This window comes from Moschus berezovskii, chromosome 24 (genome assembly GCF_049115385.1).
Source record: "Moschus berezovskii isolate FMDL1 chromosome 24, NW_MosBer_1.0, whole genome shotgun sequence".
Lineage (NCBI taxonomy): Eukaryota > Metazoa > Chordata > Mammalia > Artiodactyla > Moschidae > Moschus > Moschus berezovskii.
Genome location: NC_142483.1, coordinates 8,954,800 through 8,969,751, shown reverse-complemented (window position 1 = coordinate 8,969,751; position 14,952 = coordinate 8,954,800). Strand labels below are relative to the sequence as shown.

General features: G+C 52.8%; 2 long non-coding RNA genes across 2 annotated transcripts; one reads left to right on the top strand and one right to left on the bottom strand.

Moving 5' to 3' along the window:
* Positions 1 to 7,820: 7,820 nt before the first annotated feature.
* Positions 7,821 to 8,944, top strand: LOC129547588 (uncharacterized). Its single transcript, XR_008684105.1, has 3 exons — positions 7,821 to 8,051; positions 8,148 to 8,336; positions 8,821 to 8,944. It is a non-coding gene; the product is annotated as an uncharacterized LOC129547588 (long non-coding RNA).
* Positions 8,666 to 14,776, bottom strand: LOC129547587 (uncharacterized). The gene is made up of 5 exons (XR_016036129.1): positions 13,532 to 14,776; positions 12,800 to 12,982; positions 9,833 to 9,939; positions 9,622 to 9,689; positions 8,666 to 9,050 (listed from the first exon to the last, which is right to left on the bottom strand). It is a non-coding gene; the product is annotated as an uncharacterized LOC129547587 (long non-coding RNA).
* Positions 14,777 to 14,952: the final 176 nt, after the last annotated feature.

Here is a 14,952-nt window from a genome sequence, read left to right as displayed (position 1 = left end):
CTGCCCCTTGCATCTTATCCACCCAGGCCCCTCTGAGCCTCCTGCTCTCCTCCCATCTCTGCCTCTGATCCCTCTGTGTGCCCTGACCTCCACCTTGGGAAGCCTTCCCTGACCTCCAGCTAGACTCATCATCTCGTCCTCCTCTCCCACACGGCCTGCAGGACATCCCTTCTGATTGGACCTCAGTATCTCCCTCTGGTGTCTGGCTGAGAAAGCAGGCTGGGGACGCCAGGCTGGGAGAGCACAACTGGGAAAGATGATGAACCAAAATGAGAAAGATGTCTGAAAGCAGTGAAGCAAATTCTCATGCATCTCTCCTTTGACCTGGTCATGTGACTGTGAGGACTGTAATATTTCCTGGATTCAGTTGCCTTATGGGACTCTTGGGGACTTGGCCAAAGCCCCTCAGCTGGGTCAGATGGTGCTGGTTACACATCCGCCTTGGAGAAGGAAGGAGAGGTGGGCCTCTGTGCAACCTGGTTTCACAGTCCAGGTATTGCCCCAGCGACATCTTAGTCAAATTGTATCCTTTTTCCAACTCAACAGAGGAAAAGAAATGTCCATAGTAGAAACAATTGGTAGTATACATGGTTGCTGGCTATTAGGTAAGCCTGAAACCCGCCCTGTGCTTTTCTGCCTCTGGGTTTGGGCATTTGCTCACACGTCAAACTGAATTTCCCTCCCCCATCCTCCCTGTATCCCTTGGAGGGTCTGCATCTGGGTCCTCAGGCTGCACCACTTGTGTTGGTGGTGAACCTTCCCTTCCTCCAGCAACCAGCTTTCCTGTTTAGTGCTCACAGCCTGTCAGAGCTGAGGTCTTCTCAGGAAAGACACCGCACCCTAGTCCCCAGGCACGTTGTCCCCAACTCCACATCTGGTCCTTGAGAAATCTGCACGCACCCTTCCCCCCAACGCACTCAGGGATGAGCCGGGATCCTGCATGGCCCCCTCCTTTGCTCCTCTCACCCTTCCTTCCTGTCCAGACCCTCCATGGGAAAGAGAACTGAACCCCAGGCTGCCATGCCCCCGACTGTGGGGACACCCACCAGCTCTCTGGCCAGCTGAAAAGTCAATGAGACCCACATGCGGTATCATTCCAAGAAGGACCCCCGTGTGCTGCAAACAGGAGGCAGGTCAAGCCACCTGGAGCCCAGCTTCCAGGAGGATGGAGTAAGAGAGGGCACTTCACACAGGCACACACCCCCTTCCACTTCCAGGTCCCTGGTACTTGGATGATCCCATCCTACATCTTGGATTTTCCTTGTTCAATCCATTTGCACATAGATGTCCTGGGAAGGCAGAAACTGCCCCTTCAGATGCTCCAGTCAGGTCCACTTTGTAAAGTGACTAGAGCAGGGACCAACCCCTGAGCAGAAGGACAGATTGCTGATCAGAATACAATTTCCCCAGCCCCACCACTCACATAAGCCCAAAAGACTAGGGTGGAGATGTCTACATCACCAGGGAAGACCTACATTTCTTATTTCCATAAAGAATTTAGTAGATTTTAAAGGTACCTTTCTGGCCTCTGATTACCAGCTGAGAACCACTGATCCTGTCTCCAGCAAAAAAAAAAACTGCTTCTCTGGGTGTTTCTTTCCTATCTGAAATTACCTTCTCGATCAAAGTGAAGTGAAAGTAGCATAGCCGTGTCCAACTCTTTGCGATCCCACGGACTGTATCCCACAGGCTCCTCTGTCTGTGGAATTCTTCAGGCAAGAATACTGGAGTGGTTTGCATTCCCTTCTCCAGGGGATCTTCCCAACCCACGGATCGAACCCAGGTCTCCCACATTTCAGGCAGATTCTTTACTGTCTGAGCCACCAGGGAAGCCCCATCTTGTTTAAACCAACAGACAAAGGAAGAGCCTAGGAAGCTAGGATTGCAGGTAGGTGGTGGGGGTGGAGACTGGAAGGGCTGATGGGTGGCAGAAACCATGGTTGGTGGAACTGAGTTGGTGGGAGCCATGCTGTGATGCTGTGAAACCCAAGCGATGAGGAAGACATCAGCGAGATCCCCCGCTGCTATCCCTGAAACAGATGACCCTCTCCATTCTCCTGGGAGATCCTGCCCTGATGGTCACCTTGGGCAACCTCGTTGAAAGAGTTTTCTTCCAAGTAATTTTCCAGTGGCAGCAGCACTGACTGAGGACCCTGGGTCCATCCTGTCACCAAAGCAACAACCCTAACACTGACCCTTAGGATGGTCATGGTAACAACACTGGAGGGGAGCCTGGGGCCTCTTGTGTCCTGCCCCCAGCTCACAGCCTCCCATGGCCGAGTTGTCTACGGAGTCTGGAGGCTTAAGTCCAAGGATGTGACCTGGGTGTGTGGTCCTGCAGGGTACAATGGTCTTCCACGCATCCACCCACTCTGAGCTCACTCTTGTCAGGAGGCAGGGCACGGCTCACCACCAGTCTCACAAGACCAGAGAGGAAATTGAGGCCCAGGGTAGGGTGGGGTGTGGCCTTGGGAGGGAGGTCTTGGCCAAGTCAGGGTGGATGGCAGCACCCAGAGCTCTGGTTCCTGTTTGAGTTTCCTGGGGCCCCCTGGGGCCTCCCTCTCTCTCAGACTAGCTCCCTGGTTCCCTGCACGACCCCAGCAACCATCATCCTGCCCTGCCCTGCCTCTCTTCTGCAGCCCGGTGCATTTGAAGACTCATTTCAAAAGCTGAGCATCAGTTCAAAAGCACTCTGTGCAGGGAAGGGCTGGTGGGGGTCCCCTTCTAACTTTTGTTGCCACTCTCTTCCTTCCCTTCCTGGGCTCTCCCCTGACCTCTGACTGCTCAAGGCTGGGGGCAAGGTCTCAGGGATTTTCTGGGCAAGTTCACAGGGAAATAAGTTTTCTCAGAATGACTTCCATAAACTCCTTCATGTGTTGTGGGAGGTGTAGAGTCACAGCTGCCCAGAACCAGCTATACAACTAACAAATTGAAATTGCAGCATCCCAGCTCCAAAAGGTATATAGAATTTCAAGACCTCAAGGATATATAGAGTGTTAAACCAAGTACCCAGCCCTCCTGAGCACAGGGGCCTGTGTGACCTCCCTGGCGACACACCCATGATGCTAGCCCTGTCCCCAGCCCCCAAAACACAGTGATGGCAAAAAGGACACCAAGTACCTGCTTCTGGATTTCCTCAGATAGTAGAGGTTTTAATTCCCTGGGAAATACAACAAGCACTTATTATTTTGATTTACTGGTTCTCTAAAGTCTTCTCTAAGAAGTAAAGAAGGGGACTTCCCCCGGAGTCAAGTAGTTAGGAATCTGCTTGCCAGTGCAGGAGACACAAGTTCAATGCCCGGTCAGGGAAGATCCCAAATGATGAGGCGCAACTAAGCCCACCCAATCCAACTACTGCATCTGTGCTCTAGAGCCCGGGAGCCACAACTACTGCAGCCCTGGTGCTGCAGAGCCTGTGATCTGCAGCAAGAGAAACGACTCCGTGCACCGCAACTAGACAGTAGCCCCCACTTGCCGCACCTAGAGAGCCAGCACACAGCAACAACGACCCATTGTAGCCAAAAACAAAAAGAAAAACCTCTTCCTGTGTAAAGAACATAAAGTGATTTCTGTTAAAAAAAAAAAAAAACAAAGAGAGAGAGGGAGTGAGAAAGAAATAAAGTAGGGCTCTGAACACACAAATACAGGAGAAGATCTGTGCCTTTGCAACTCCCATTGTCCAGAAGGGCAACCGGGCCCCAGGAGAGCAAGAGAGAGGGGAGCTTAGCAAGGCCAGGGAGTGCATGTGGCAAGCCTAGGGCTGGACTCCCAGATCAGTGCTCTTTCCACTCCCCACAGCATCTCCAGCCGTCCAACCCTGGGGGCATCTGGAGCCCGTGACTGGGCGCCTACCTTCCTGTCCGGCCCAGCACCCCCCACCCCACCAGCCTGCACAAGCCCAGGAGGTCCCGCACTGCAAGCTGCTTCCTGGGCTGGGACAGGCTCCCCTCCTGCCCAGCAGCACAGCCCACACATCCACCTTTAACTTAGCTGATCCACCCATGAAGGGCTAGGCTTTTTCAGGACCCTGGTGGACCAAAGCCCCCCGGGAGCTCTGACACAGACCCCACGTCTGAGAGAGCCGCATCTAGAATGTGACCAGCCATGTTTCCCTCTAGATGTTTCCCTCCAAATGCCCCGTTTTCCCATTTTCGATGAAAGAGCCATTTTGCTGAGGTTTTCATTGTTCGCCCTTCCCGTGAGAGGGATGTTGCTCCTTGAGGCTCTGAACATGCACTGATGCCCAGTAACAAGCCAGTGATGCCTCTTGAATGGGCTGCAGTGTCAGGCTTGTGCTGTGTCCGTGTCCACAGGAGGCCTGTCGCCTGCTGTCGGCTTCCTTCTGCCCTGGGCTCCAGGCTGTGTAATTCTCAGTCCCCCCAACGCGTGTCACTGGAAAGGCTCCTAGGACAGATTGGCCTGAGCGGGCGGCAGTCTGTAGAACCTGCGAGTTGCTTTCTTGAAGTTCTTCTGCATCCCCAGCTCTCTAGCTGATATGCAGTGAGCTCCTTCCTAAACTTCCACCCTTGTCTTCTAAACTGCTTTACTGCCACCATGTGGCCGAGGCGGGGAAGATCCCCTGGAGAAGGAAATGGCAGCCCACTCTGGTATTCTAGCCTGGAGTTCCCCTGAACAGAGGAGCCTGGCAGGCTACAGTCCGTGGGGTCGCAGAGTTGGACACAACTGAAGCAACCTGACACGTGTGTGGCCAGGCCGAGCAGGAGAGCCTGGAGGGCTCCCACTGGGCGTTTGTACCAATGTCACTGTCCTAACTGGGTTTTCCCCAGTGTCAGCACCCCTCACAGTAAGGGTTAGATAATATATTAACTGGAGGATAGTTGCTTTACAATATTGTGATGGTTTTTGCCATACATCAACATGAAGCGGCCATAGGTATACATGTGTCCCCTCCATCCTGAACCTCCCCTCCTACCTCCATTCCCACCCTATCCCTCCAGGTTGTCACAGAGCACTGACTTTGGGTGCCCTGCATCATACATTTTTATTAACTGCATTCTAGTTGGATTAAGTCACTATTTTCTTTTCTTTTTTTGCCACACGGAATGGCTGTGGAGCTTCCCCAGCCTAGGATCAAACCATTGCCCACCACATTCGAAGGGCAGAGTATTAACCATTGTACCATCAGGGAAATCCTGAAAGGGAACATTTGTGACCTAAAAAAGACATCCTACAGTACCATCTCAGCCTAAAGAGGAGTCATCAGGGATGTCATCAGGACCATGTTGGGCCGCAGCCCCATGGCGTGTGGCTTTGTTTACTACGAAGAGAAAAAGGGACCAGCTTTTAGAGGGCATTTCATGTTCAGCACAGGGGTAGTCCTAGTACCAGGAGCATCCAGGTCTTTACTTTATCAGTTCAGTTCAGTCACTCAGTCGCATCCGACTCTTTGTGACCCCATGGACTACAGCAGACCAGGATTCCCTGTTCATCACCAATTTCCAGAGCCTGCTCAAACTCATATCCATCAAGTAGATGATGCCATCCAACCATCTCATCCTCTGTAGCCCCCTTTTCCTTCTGCCTTCAATCCCCTTCTCCTCCTGCCTTTACTTTATAAAAGGGAGCAATTTCACATTGATGCTTGAGGGATTCCATTTTGTGGAATGCCCTCATGGTTTCGAGAAACCTCTCAGCGAAAAAGCCTCTGAGTATTGTTATTGTTCAGTCGCGCCTGCACTATTGATAACACAGAAGGCAGAGCAATTGGATGGAAACCTGTGACTTCCCAACCCACAAACATCATCTACACATGAAAACACTAGACAATGTTGTCAGTGTATTGTGGCAAGTCCCTTCCACTGTATGCTGATATATTATTGAATACAGATGCATTGATGACAGATAAATTCTGTCTGTAAACCCTACCACAATCACATAAAGGTATTTTAAACAGAAGTACAAATAGTAGGCCGAAAGTGGAAATAAAACAGAATTATAAAAAAAAAAAATCCAAAGGGGAACTCTCTGGCCGTCCAGTGGTTAGGACTTGGTGCTCTCAATGCCAGAGTCTCGGGTTCAATCCTTGTTTGGAGAATGAAGATCCTGCAAGCTAGGATCTGAAAAAAAAATCCAAAGCAGACAGAAAAGTAAGGGAGAATAAGGTACTATCTGAATGAATAAAAGAGCTTTGAGATATGAGATTAAACTCCAGATGTGTCGTTGATTATGTAATACAAGTGGTCCTGTGTAACCCAGCATTTCTAGTTTCTGTATCTGGTGTTTTCACATCTCACTGCTCCACCCAGGGTTAGTAGATGCCTGGAGACCACACACTCTCTCCCTCAGCCCTCCTCTCACATGCAAACTGACCAGCACCCCCATCCCACCCTTTCTATCCCTGAGACTCTAAATCTCTGTCCTAGTAACCCCAGGGCCAGGTACCAACAAATTGGGGAGCCCCCACACCCCCACCAGCCCACTGAAATTACTCAAGTTAATCCATCCTCAACCTGGTCTCACGCTCCCGCCTTGCCCATTCCTTCCCTGGGAGCATCACACGAGTTGTGACTGTGCTCTCCCGTGGGCCAGCATGACCCGCTCCTCCTCCCCCGGGGACTATGAGTAACAGACTCGCTCTGCACCAGCGATGGGCTCCCCACCTCATGATCCGACGACAGATGAATAAAGCCCAATCAATGGGAACATAGAAAATTCTGGGAGACAGAGACACAGGGAGAGTGGGAGAGAGGAGGGAAAGAGAAAGAGAAACAATTTAGGCAAAATGTAGATGATCCTGGAAATAGAGAATTTGAAAGTTTATGCACTATTTTCGCATGCCTGCCTTGAGCACTGAGCTGAGTGTTGCTTCTAATCCTACCTCTCCAGTCAGTTCTTTTTCCTAAGTAATTTTCTCCCCAGAACACCTTCTTTCCCTCCTGCTGGGCTTAGGTCCCCTCCATTGCAGGAGAACCGATAAATCAAGCTTGTCATGGAGAGATGCTCAATGCCATTCATGAAATAGTCTGTCACTTGTCTTCTCAGGGTTAAGAGGTCAAAAGGTCAAGCAGCAGACTCTCTCACCACTCACTGTAGAAGGCACTGACAAGGCCTGCATGCCTCCCTTCCTGGGACCAGTTCTGTCTCCTTCTCAAGGGTTGAGATGGAAAAATTGTTTGCATCATTTCCTTTCTGCTATCAGAGGTCACATATGCAAGCTGAGTGCCTCCTCCATGTCAAGGGAGTTGACATGTCAACACTGATATAAAACATGAAAGGGCAAGATAAGCCTGAGGCTACAGGTGGGTTGCCATGGAAGCACGATGGGCAATCGTGGGAAGGAGCTGAAAACACTTGTGACCTGCACAGATGCTATGTCATCCTGATGAATGGTCCCCCTCTCCGTTTGGGTGGGAACGTGCCAACTATGACAGCCCTGATATTGAGCGTTTGCCAATGTCCATGATGTAAATATTTCTACCAAGGCTGATTTCAAGCTACCAAGAGTATAACAACCAGTTCAAAAATACCCAGATCTTTTATCAGTTGGCTCTGGCAAGTCTGTATCTTTGGGCACAGACCCAACAAAGCCCCCTCGGTTTCCTATGTAGAGTTTCTTCCCTCAACTTGGGGCGACGTAGAGTGAGAAGCGTGAGATTCCTCTAACCTGCCTGAAACCAGCCCCTCCTGCTCACCAAGAGAAGACAAGCCCGACAGGTTACAAAGTAAATGCTCTGTGAGATCCTGCTCTCTGTCCCTCTCAGGAACAGGTTGGCCAGAAGCAGACCTAAGGCAAGCATTTAGTAGAAGTCATTTGTTTGGGAGGCGATTCCAGAAAGCACCGGTTGGAGTGTAGAGAGGGGAGAGGCAGGACCTGAATCAGAAAAGGAGGTGTCAATGAACACACCAATGAGGAAGCGGACAAGGGCTCAACCCAGCTGGGGACCTCAGGCAGAAGGGTGAAACATCTGCAAGTGGGCCACCCAAGGAGGGAGGAAGAAGAGGTCTTTTTCCATCAAGTCCCCTCAGTGGTTAGTTGAAGCTGCTCCCTGGATTCAAACTCCCCAGTGCTTCCAATCTGCCCCAGAGAAAAGGTCAGCTAGAGAATGGGGAGTGGGCAGGACATGGGCAGTGTCTGAAACACACAGGCAAATTGACATGTGACCTCTGTGTCATTCTGTGTCTCTCAGCCTCATGCAGAGCTCTTCACCCCAATGAGCAGGATTTAATGGATTTAATGGTGCAAATTTTTGTGTCATGTGATCCTTAAACACAAGCCCACTGCTGAAATCTGGGACCCAGCTGAGGAAATAGTTATGTGTCACAATGCCACAGGAAAAACCAGGAGGGGCAGGCTATTTCAGAATTAAGGGCCAGAGGTATGTTCTGGGCATTACATCTGCAAGCTCAGCCCTGAGACTGAACTGCTTCTCTGTGAGTGTTTAACAAGGTGGGAAGCCTGGCCCTTCGTGGACTGTCAGCTCCATGCGAGCAGGAGCAGCATTCCCACCAGCACTGCACCCACAGAAGGTCTCCTTACTTCTACTGGGTGTTGGAGGAGGAGGGCAGGGGTAGGGGAAGGGCTCGGGAGGGGCCCGAGGGTGGGGATGCTGTTCTGGAGCTCCTGGGGCTGCTGCCTGCCCCAGTGCCCTCCTGGAAGGAACAGGGGCTTCACGCTTCTCTGTGTTCACAGAAGTGATCACACTCCCAGACATAGATACACACATGCACACAGACACACACCCATACACAGACACACACACACACAAACACACTCCTAACAGGTCCCAGAAAATTGGAAGAGGGGAGACAATTGAAATTGAAGGCTGAAGGAAGTTGTTTTCACAAGATTTTATTTTTCAGATGCTGACGCAGGGCGAAACTGATCCCAAGAGGTCTTCCCTGAGCTTCTGATTCACCAAAAACCCCATGAGGGAGTTATCTGCATATCGTTCAACTGTGGCCTGGGGAATGGAAATGAAGGTACAATTTCTGGAGCTAACCGTGGAGCAGGGAGCTTGGTGAAGGGAACCACTGCCAGGGACCCCTCGGGGATTGAACGGTGATGAGTCAAATTTCCTGAAACTCTTAAGCTGTGAACCAATAAAAACAGATTTCTGGTAAGAACTGGGTGACAATCAAGACATGACCTGTCCCTTCCCACCTGACATTCCGTTTGTGGTGGACTCCAGGAATCTTGGGGTCCCAGTTCACCTCTGGCTGTGACCCTTGGCACATGCAATTGAATCCCTACACCCATAAACAGATAAGAAACTGAGGTCCACAGGAAGCCTGGGCCTTTCCAGCGTCCAAGCCCATCCCAGCAAAGCTGGACGGAACAGAGGCTGAAAGCCCATGAGTCCAGTCAGTGCCTGGCATATTCACAACTCCCTGGAGGCTTTGTGAAAATCCAAATGACTGGGCCCCACGCCAGAGTCTGATTCGGGAAGTCTGAGTGTAGCCAAGAACCTGCCTCTCTGTTAGTTTCTTCTGGGGCCCCATTAGACCACACTGCTCTAAGATATGCAGAGCCAGGACTGGAGACCCGGGGCTCGGAGAGGCAGGGGCAAAGTCTGACCTGGATTGGGGAGGGGGTTATTGATCCAAAGCATGTTCCCAACACCACCACATTGTCAGCTGCACACCGCAGAAGGGGCCACTCACCTCATACGGCTCACGTGAATACATCGTTCCAACGGTCCACGGTGACTGTCACCCCATAGACTCACCACCTGGAGAAGAGGCTCAAGGTCCAACTGGAACTCCTGGGCTATAACCTCCCAGCCACACCCCACCTCACCACAGGGATGAGAAATTGTCCCCTGGAGTGCCCAGATGGAAAGCATCCTCCTTCACTCCCAGCCCCCAGGCTCACCCCATTCTCCTTGAAGTCACACTGCTCCAGGAGCTGCAGGCTCCTCTTGGGGCACACGGTCTCCTTCACCCTGAAGCTCACAGGTTTTCAGGCCCCTGGTCCTCCACCTGGTCCAAGATCAAAGTGGGGAGACTGGGCTCGGGCTCATGTTTCCTTCTCTGATCGGCCTCCCTGCCCCGACCCAGACGGCAGCCTCTCCAGCCCCCTGTGTGTCCGGCCCTGGGCTTGGTGCTGGGAGCACAGGGGAGGGGACAGAGCCTGTCCCCGGCCTCACAGGCACACAGAGAGCAGGAGCGGACCTCACGCCAGCGCTGATGGCAGCGCCTCCTCTCAGAGGGGCTGAAGGAGGTCAGGGCCACCTGCAGGGAGAGCTCTGTCACTGGAACCTCCAGGCTGACAGAGGCCTCCCTGGTAGGGAGACACCGAGGTGCAGAGGGGACATTAGCAGAGAAGTCACCTCACAGAGCCTGTGACCCCCTCCATCCCTGGAGCTCCCAGAAGGCCAGGGAGCCTGAGCCAGGTGTGCAGGGTGCCTGTTCCCACAGCAGAGATGCTAAGGCAGGAAGCCTGGTGCTGGGAGGGGACCCAGGTCTGGGAAGGTTTCCTGGAAGAGGTGAGAGCCCACGTACAGGGAAAGTGCCTTCCTGACAGGAGGTACAGCCTGAGTGAAGGGAGGGACAGTGTGACGAAGGCTGAGGGGAGGCAGTTCCAGGAGGCGGTAGAGATTATCTTCTGAGGACTTCTCAATGAGCTGACCCACAGCATGAAGCACGGCCTCCCCGTAGCTGAGGGCCTGGGCGCTGGCCGAGTGCAGCACTAGTCCCAGCAGCAGTAGCCACAGTGACCACTGCCCCTGAGAGAGGCTGGCCCTCTGGGTCTCCATGGTCCCCAGTCTGCCTCCTCCCATCTGAGGGACCCTTCTTTTATGCCCAGCCTGGGCCTGATGCAAAGGCTCAACCTGGAGTCTTCCTGACCCGCCCCATCCCTGCCCTCCTCCCAGGGTGTGAGGTGGACTTACCACAGCCCCTGCTGTTGCCTCATAGGATTTCTGCGCAGTGGACAGGGAGGCCCCTGGATAAGGTGAAATGGTTTCTCCATCTCCCTGACAACTTCTTGGCCTCTCCTGGACCCCACAGGGAGTGTCACCAGTGGGCTTGCTCAAGGGGGTTGTGTCCTCCAGGAGAGGGAGGGACCAGGCACTGTCTGCACCCTCTCTACCTCCACACCATGGGCTCCTCAAGATTCAGGGTAAAGGAGGGTATTCAGCACTCAATCTCCAGCTCTAGGCACTGCCTGGCACACAGTATGCACTCACTTAACATTTGATGAGAGGATGACAGGACCAACCCCTTCTGAGCCTTACCCACCCAGCTTGTCCCTAGGCAGTCATCAACCCCACACCATCCTGTCCTTGGGGCCAGCCCTCAGCCTCTCAGGAGCTTGGCTCCATCTGTCCCCTCTCCTAGATTCATCTCCACTGTTTCTCAGTTAAGAAGTTCACCTCCGGGTTGGAAGAGAATGGATACATATATACAGATGGCTGAGTCCCTCTGCTGTTCACCTGAAGCTATCATAACATGGTTTGCTAATCAGCTATGTGTGGTCAGTCGCTTCAGTCATGTCTGACTCTTTGCAACCCTGTGGACTGTGGCCTGCCAGGCTCCACTATCCATGGGATTCTCCAGGCAAGAATACCGAAGTGGGTTGCTTTGTTCTCCTCTAGCTTAATCAGCTATACTACAATACAAAATAAAAAAGGTAAAAAGTAAAGTCCTCCTTCACAGATACGCCCCCAACAGACATTCCCTGTTCAACTGACCCCTCCCCAGTCAAGCATGGGAAAGGTCATCTGCACTGTGACCCCAATTCAGTGCCCTCTCTCACATTCAAGGCTGCCCAGTCCTCACTGGATCTGCATTCACATTCAAGCCTTGTCTTCATCTCTACAGACTCCGGGGACCCCCTGTCTTCCTGAAGTTGCCCCTGACCAATTCTGCCCTGTTTCCCTGCTCTCCTGGGTCCCCTCCTCCTCTCTGAGGGCTCCTGCTGAGTCTCCTCCAAGGACTCTCCTCTTGGGAGGCAGGGCTGGCTCAGGTGCATCCAGGCTGCTTCTCCTCCCAGTCCTCACACGTTCCTGGGGACGGCCCTTCTCAAGACACCATTGCCCATCACACACATACTGGACTGTGCCTCTGGGTTCAAGACTCCTGTGAACACCCTGGCTGTTCGCACTGGGCTGTTAGCTGGGTGCTGCCGCAGGAGCCCTTAGCTGGAAGCCTGGGAGCCCCACCTGCTCCTTCTTCCTCCTGAGGACACTGCCCTGACCTCCTGCCACCCCTGCCCTGGGCCTGCTCCCGTCTCCTCTCCTCTCAGTGAAGCCACAGCCTCCAGACTACCTTCCTCGAATACCAGCTTCTCCCTGACCAGTGTCTGCCCTCCACGCTATTTTCTAGGGGCTTCAACACACCACCCATTTGATCATTTCACCCCTGCCTTCTGAGCCCAGACTCCCCTGCCCTGGCTTCAGGGCCTAGACAGTTGCTGTTCTTAGTTTTCCTCACCACACACTTGCAGGCCTCGGGTGTCAGGCTGCCCTGTCCACCCCAACCGCTCAGGCCCGTCGGAGCCTCCTGCTCATCTCCCATCTCTGCCCCTGATCCCTCTGCTTGTCCTGACCTTCCTCCTTGGGAAGGCGTCCCTGATGTCCAAGGAGACTCGGCGCCACTACCTCCTGGCTCCCACAGCCTTCATAAGTCTCTTCTGATTTGACCCCAAGTGACTTTCTGTCCAGTGCTCTGATTGGGACACCATGCTGGGGTGGCCAGCATGGAGGCGGTTTGAGAACACAGCTGGGAGGATAATGAACCAAAGGAATAGAGGGGCCACGGACCAAGAAGGAAATTCTTATACAGATCTTGGGAGGAATGACCATGTAGTTGTGAGGTCTGGGGTAACTCTTGGACTCACTTGTTCCTGTGGGACCCTTGGGGGCTTGGGCAGGGCCCCTCGGAAGGTGGCAGCTGGATGGATGGCGCTGGTTACACATCAGCCTTGGAGAAGGAAGGAGAGGTGGGCCTCTGCGTGATGTGGTTTCACAGTCCGGGTATTGCCTCAGAGGCTTTTTGGTCAAATTGTATCCTTTTCCCAAGTCTAAGAAGGAAAAGGAGGTGATTAGACTGATGCTGGGAGGGATTTGGGGGCAGGGGGAGAAGGGGACGACAGAGAATGAGATGGTTGGATGGCATCACCAACTCAATGGACATGAGTTTGAGTGAACTCCGGGAGTTGGTGATGGACAGGGAGGCCTGGTGTGCTGTGATTCATGGGGTTGCAGAGAGTCGGACACGACTGAGCGACTGAACTGAACTGAACTGACAGTAGAAAATAATCAGCAACACGCATGGTTACTGGTGTCTGGCACCCTCCCTGTGCTTTCCTGCCTCTGCATCATTGCATTTCCTAAACCTTAGCACTGAAGTCCCCTTCCCCATCCTTCCATGGGGACAGGTGGCTGCTCAAGGACGAGGTCTGATAAAGGAGTCCACCTTGGAAAAGAACTTGGGAGCACCTGGCCCATAACCAATGCTCCATAACAGCTATTAATATCAGCGGGGCCAGAAGCTACCCCCAGCGGCTACCCAGGTCCTTAGACACTGAAGTCAGGCAGACGGGAGTTTGAATCCTCGGTTTGCCTCTCACCAGCTGGGACTTCCTTGCAAATATTCTGCTCTGCTGGAAGTCTCAGCAGCGAGTGAGAGTGAACCCAATTCACATGGCCTCAGACACAACTGAGAAACCCCTGTGGCTCCATTTTCCTGCAGTTCTCTCCGCAGCCTTTTGCTGGAGAGAGAGAGAGGCAGGGGGAGAGGGAAAGGAGGGTGCAGAGGAACAGCCTCAGGTGAGGGAGGACCTCTGTGGCCACAGTAGCTGTGCCCTGAGATGGTCGGACTGGACCCTGGGATCTCTGCCCACACCCCCTCCTAACCCAACAGAGGATCACCAGCCCAGTGATGGGCGCACAGGTCCCAGCAGAGGCTGCTGCAAGACTTGTCACTACCTCGTCCCCGCCCTGGGGCGCCCACCTTTCCCAGTCCTCCTCTATCTCCCGTCCCAGTCTGGTTGAGCCAGTTATCCTTACCCATCATGCTCTGCACTTAAACCCTAACTGGACAAAGCACAGCCTAATCTGTGTTTATACACATCCTCATTCCAGCCCAGAGCCCAAGACCTCCCGGCAAAGAGGGCAAAGTGGTGAAGAGAGCGAGCAAGGCCACGGCTGAGCGCCTTGACTTCCCGTCCCTCCCTCTGCCCAACCCACGGACCAGTGACGTGAACGTAAAGCCGACTCTCACCAGCTGCCCCTCCTTCTCCTTGTCTGTAAAATGCACGGAAGGCCCTCCTCTCCTCCGTGGAGAAATTTTCCCCCTCTGACCTTGAAGCTGAGGGTCAGAGGGGTCAGTTTCCAGAGAGCCTTCTCCAGCTCCTGGGGGAAAGAGCAGCTGCCCACTCCATATTACCCCTCAACATGCTCACTAGGAGAAAGCCCGCACAGCACAAAACATTATCAGTGACTCCCCTGAAGTCCCACCCTTCAGAAGCCTCCCTCATGGATGCTCATTCACATGGCCAAGGACAAAGGAACCAAGATGTCTCCTGCATCTTCTTTTAGGCTTGGGAACTGAAAACCTTCCAGACATGTGTACCTGGGAATGCTATGTCCATTCTGTGCCCTAGAGCAGCAACCATTTAAAGCCAATGATGTATAAACTCCACAAATATTTCTCAGTAGTGAAAGTAAATAAATTCTGATATATTTATACACTGGAATACTAGGTGGGAGTGGTTTAGCTGCTAAGTCACATCCAACTCTTAGCGACCCCACAGACTGGAGCCTGCCAGGCTCCTCTGTCCATGGGATTTTCCAGGCAGGAATACTGGAGTGGGTTGCCATTTCCTTCTCCAGGGGATCTTCCCCACCCAGGGATTGGACCTGGGTCTCCTGCTTTGCAGATGGATTCTTTACCAACTGAGCCACCAGGAAAGCCCAGAATACTAAGTCAGCAATAAAAAATTGCCCAACTATAATTACATACAAAAACATGATGAGTTCTCACAAACAT